A 5,675-nucleotide genomic window follows, 5' to 3' on the forward strand; every position below is an offset into this window, starting at 1 on the left:
ATTGTAACCTGTGTCATTTGCGTTGGGTGTTATTTTACAATTCATTTTATTTATTGGATTTATTTTTATTTATTGAATTTATATACCACCCTATACCTGGAGGTCTCAGCACGGTTCACAGAACAAAATTCATGTCAACTTTTTTCCTGAGCCCGCCCCAAATTTGGAAAGCCTGTGTCACTCCCAGTGATGTCACTTCAGATTACCTCAGTATTATCTCCATGCACCCTCAAACCTTAAAATACCGCTCCACTATCCTTCCTTTCCCCTAAATGTACCTCTGGGTGAAGCAGCAGTGACAAAGTGCTGGCCTTTCTCCTTTGGACTTTCTGTTCTCCCTCTAGTGCCTGAATGCTGCAATGACAGTGTCACCAGACTGCTGCTGAGATTAGGAAACAGTTCTCTAGGCCAGCGTTTCTCAACCGCTGTTCCGCGGCACACTAGTGTGCCGCGAGACGCTGGCTGGTGTGCCGCGACGTGCGGCGACGAGAAGGGCAATTTGCATTGTCACGTGCCTGGCAGCCGCCAATAAGCAACACTGACCCACCGGAAAGGAAGCCGGCCGGGTCACGATGCGGGGCGAGCGCAGCTCTCAACAGCCACCACCATGGGAGGGTGGTTTTAGACAAACTTAAAGAAGCTGGCTGGATGAGCTCAACCTGAAACTTGCTGAGCAAAGGATTGTGCTGGCAGAGAAATCAGCGGCTTGTGAAGCCTTATTACAGGAGATTGCAACCAACACAGCAATTGGCAAGTGTTTCTTACAGTCATAATTATATAGTCAATATAGGGCGGCACAGAGTTAAATTTTTTAACTTTTTTAATGGTGGTGTGCCTCGTGATTTTTTTCATGGAACAAGTGTGCCTTGGCCCAAAAAAGGTTGAGAAACACTGCTCTAGGCCAGTGCTCCCCCCCCCCCCCGCTACTCAGTGGTATGCAGTACCCACACCTTGTTTCCACTTACTGCAACAACTTCATGGTGAGTATTGGCACCTTTAAAAAGCACTGTGAATGGCAGCGTCCATTGCTGCGACACAACTATGAAGATTTGGGGAAACAAACGGGTTCCTCCGTGCTTCAAATTGCAATGCAATCCAGAAAAGAACTTTCAGGACTGTAAACCCTGCCTCAATTCAAGTGAAGCATCATGAGCTGTCAGGGGCATTTGTATTATGAGCCTTTAAGTTAAAGACTTTGCTAATTTCAGCTACCATTTTATAAGTGGTTCATATGTGCAGTTCTGACCGAAGAAAGATAGTTGTCTTGAAGAAGTACACCTCAGTGCCATGTGCAGAGTTGTTGCCTGAAATTATCCCGGTGTACAGTCATACCTTGGATCCCGAACACCCTGGAACTTGGACATTTTGGCTCCTGAGCGCTGCAAACCCGGAAACTCCTGCAGCCAATGAGAAGCCGTGGTTTGGTTTTTGAACATCTTGGAAGTCGAATGGATTCTGTTCGACTTCCAAGGTACGACTGTAAATACTATGGGATATAACATCTCAGGGGGTATAGTAAAATGCACTTCTCTCTGATATGGTAACATTACATCATAAACAAGTGGGGACATTTTCAGACAAACACTTCTCCAACTGCAAATTTGGGCCAGCTCAGAAGTTAATTGAGTTTGTTTGTACTGTTTTGGATATATGAAAAAACAATAAAGATATTATGAGGTGGGGAGTTGATTGTGAACCTTCTACATGCCATGGGTCTTCTTGGCCTCAGACATGCACACACACTCTCCAACCACCACATGCAATAGAATTTATACGCTCAACCTAAGTTCTGCCCGCATGATCTGTCTTTCTCATTTTGTTACAGAATGACCAAACATACAATTGCTTCATATGCACATTAAATTGTACATAAATGCATGCCAGGTCATACATGATGCCTTCCATCCAATGGCAAGCCAAGACACAGTTCTTTGCCATGTTTGCTGGGCTACAACGTGAACCAATCCTAAAACAGCATAGCCACATCTTCGAATTGTGCTACTTTTAATATTATACTATATTTGATGTGGTGACACATAAGTGGGCCTGAGCAACAGATGCTTCCATGCAGTCAACCTCACTCTGCTGTGCCACTGCTTCGTATTTCGTATGAACAGGGATTTGTTGTTTTGGTGTCATTGGCAGTGGAGAGCCAATTTTGCAAAGTCTTATAGTGCTTCGGCATCACCAGGAAATCACAGCCTGGAATGGCTATACTGCATGCCACATGCAATGTGATGAAACACAGTATGCTGCCATTCTTGTGAATATTTCACTAGTGCTGCTGGGCTGGCAGCTTTTTGGGCTTCTGCAATGTAGGGGGGAGGAGCGCACAATATATGATGAATGCACAGATACACATAAAGTGTACACCCATTAGAACGCCACAACCAGTTATGTTTAGGACATGTGACTTGGTAAAGACCTTTTCCTATATGGAAGTGAAAGCCAAATAGGACAATTATCATGTCTAGAGCAACCTTCAGAATAATGGTGCTAAGTAAGAAAATCGACACAAGGTGTACAGCCATCCTTCTGTCATAGAATTGCTCAGGGTTAACAAAGTCTTGTGAAGATAGGCAGGGCAATTGCTTGAAAACTCAGAGCTTTCTCCAGTGTTTTCAATTATCGAGGAATCACATCAAACGGTATGGAGAAAGGAGAGCTTTCACTGCCGGGAGCCTGGGCAATACCCAATGAATTGGATTATTATACACCAGCAAGGAATGGCTTGGTGATTCATTTTGCATGGTAAATTTACTGACAGAGAGTATACTGTAAGCTAGGCATGTCAAACCTGCGGCCCTCCAGATGTTTTGGCCTACAACTCCCATGATCCCTAGCTAGCAGGACCAGTGGTTGGGGAAGATGGGAATTGTAGTCCAAAACATCTGGAGGGCCGCAGGTTTGACATGCAGTCTGAGAAAAGTTGTGGCTCCTTTCACAGAGTGAATCAGCATCTTGCTAAATATGTTTAAATGTTTCATACAGTAGTTAAATTCTTGGTGCTGCTATAACAAGTGCCTCAAAGTCTCATGATAGTCAAGCAAAAGTTCAAATGACTGGCAGGGACCCCCAAACCTACTGCAGCTTACATGCCCTGAATGGATTTTTTTTTGCACTTTTTAATTCAAATAGCAGGGTACGTCAAACTCCCCAAAGTTTGAACAACATGTGGCACTGGAGGGGTTTACTTTGAGAAACATAAATCCAACTCCAATGAGGAACTATTGGCATAGTTCTTTGCATCAAGGATGATTGCTGCACACACACAGTTTTATTATTATTATTATTATTATTATTTAAATCAAACTCTGGATGGATTTTATCAAATCCTGCTTTTGAGTGAAACTTGGTAATTAATTATAATTAATTATAGGTAATTAAAAATAGGAACCCAGGCAGCAATATAGAATTGGTTTCCTGCACTTCCCAAGCAATTCGAAAGAGCAAATATTCACATTTTCTCCTTAAAAGAAGCTGACATTTCCTTGGATTTTGATCTTTCTCTTTCATCAACACATTGGCATGATTCAGACATAATACCAAGCTGGTTCAGTATTATCTGAAAATAGAATTGTAACATGCAGGCTTCCTCCCCCAGTTTCCTCTTCTTCCTGTGTGTCATACCTTTGGGTTCTCAACAAACCCTAGAGCTCATGCAGACTTTCTTTTGTGGCATAAAAGGTAAAGGAACCCCTGACCGTTAGGTCCAGTCACAAACGACTCTGGGGTTGTGGCGCTCATCTTGCTTTACTGGCCGAGGGAGCCGGCGTACAGCTTCCAGGTCATGTGGCCAACATGACTAAGCTGCTTCTGGCAAACCAGAGCAGCGCACGGAAATGCTGTTTACCATCCCACCAGAGTGGTACCTATTTATCTACTTGCACTTAGATGTGCTTTCGAACTGCTAGGTGGGCAGGAGTTCTGAGGCATAGGTCCACGCATTCCAGGTCCGTGTAAGAGCGGTTGTTGATTGGAACAAATGGCAATCAGGTTTCCCCACAGATTTCTTTTTGTTCCAATTCAGCGGTAAATATAGGGTTCTCCTGGGGAAAGCGATGGGGGGGGAGGGGACCAAACCCTTGGATATGGACCTGCAAAGCTCAGCGCAGATGGAAGTCTGAATGAGCACACAGCTTGGCATTTTGATCAAACCTGAGCTCTCTTCAAGCATTACAACATGAAGGGACACCCTGTGAGGTTAAGGTTCTTAATGGCATGAGCCACCTCTGCACATAAAAGAGACTCCCAGCTGTCAATGTTACAGGTGAAGATGGTGGAACTGGTCTGAGCTGTGCAACAATGAGGACAGGGCTAAAGGAACATCTCTATCCTTAAACACCAGAACCGCATAAGATATGCTTACCTATGAATATGTTCTTTTTGTGTTGCCTTGGCTTGTTCCTGTGTTCAAAATTAAGCATGCTGAAATATGTAATTGTGTTGAATTGTATATGTGCCTTTTGCCATGTTCTGCTTTCACAGCTGAATACAGTAAGCTGTGAATTTGTCATCCATCTTTGTCTGTCTTCATTGGGGTGCTTACACGCTGTCACCAGCAGATGGAACCAAATAATTGAAAATGAAAGAGAGAGTGGAGGAAAAGCTAATGGCTAGGCTGCATCAACAGAAGTATATTCTACCTTGGTCAGACTACACCTGGAGTACTGTGTCCAGTTCTGGGCACCACAATTTAAGAAGGATAATGACAAGCTGTAATGTGTGCAGGGGAGGGTAACCAAGATGATCAAGGGTCTGGAAACCCAGCCTTTTGAGGAATGGTTGAGGGAATTGTGTATGTTTTGCCTAGTAAAGAGGAGATCGAGAGGAGATATGATCAGTGGCGGAGCTTCAAGCTCCGGTGGGGCTGGGTGCGTGGCTGGCGCACGTCCCGGTGTGCAGGGGGCGTGTTCTGAGGGTGTGGCATGCTGCCCGCAGGAGTGTAGAATGCATCCCGGGGGCGTGATGCGCTGCCCACAGGGGTGTGGTGCGCGTCCTGGGGCCCCGCACCACCAGCGGATATGATAGACATCTTCAGATATCTAAAGTGTGTGTGACATGGAGGATAGAGCGAGTTTGTTTTCTCCTGCTCTGGAGGGTAGAACCTGAACCAATGGATCAAGTTACAAGAAAGGTGATTCCAACTAAACATGACAGTAAGAGCTTTCTGACAGTAAGAGCTGTTCAGCAGTGGAATAGGCACCCATGAGCGGTGGTGGACCTTCCCTGGAGGTTTTAAAGAACTTTACTACATCTGTCATGTACGATCTAGTTGAGATTTCTCCATTGCAGGGGGTGGGACTAGATGACCTTTGGGATCCCTTCCAATACTACAATTCTATGATTCTATCTTCCCTCCTTTGTTCTAGATGTTGATCTTTATTCCCCATCACCACACACCATTTCTCCTGATGTAGATCTTAACTCCCTAACCCCACCCTTCCTCCCTCGTTGGGGTGGAGATACCATTGTCGGTTTACCTTATGCGCCCAAATGTCTTGGACCAGCCCTGGGTGAATACGTAATAGTTTTATCATATGGTGTCTGCTTGTTATCATATTGAAAAGCTCATTTTGAAAACTTATTTCTTTTAGGTCTTCAGTATTTTTAACAACAACAATAAAGGCCCCCAAAAAAGTTTTTTAAAAAGCAAAAAAAGAAGAAGCAAAAAT

Source organism: Zootoca vivipara, chromosome 1 (genome assembly GCF_963506605.1).
Source record: "Zootoca vivipara chromosome 1, rZooViv1.1, whole genome shotgun sequence".
NCBI lineage: Eukaryota > Metazoa > Chordata > Lepidosauria > Squamata > Lacertidae > Zootoca > Zootoca vivipara.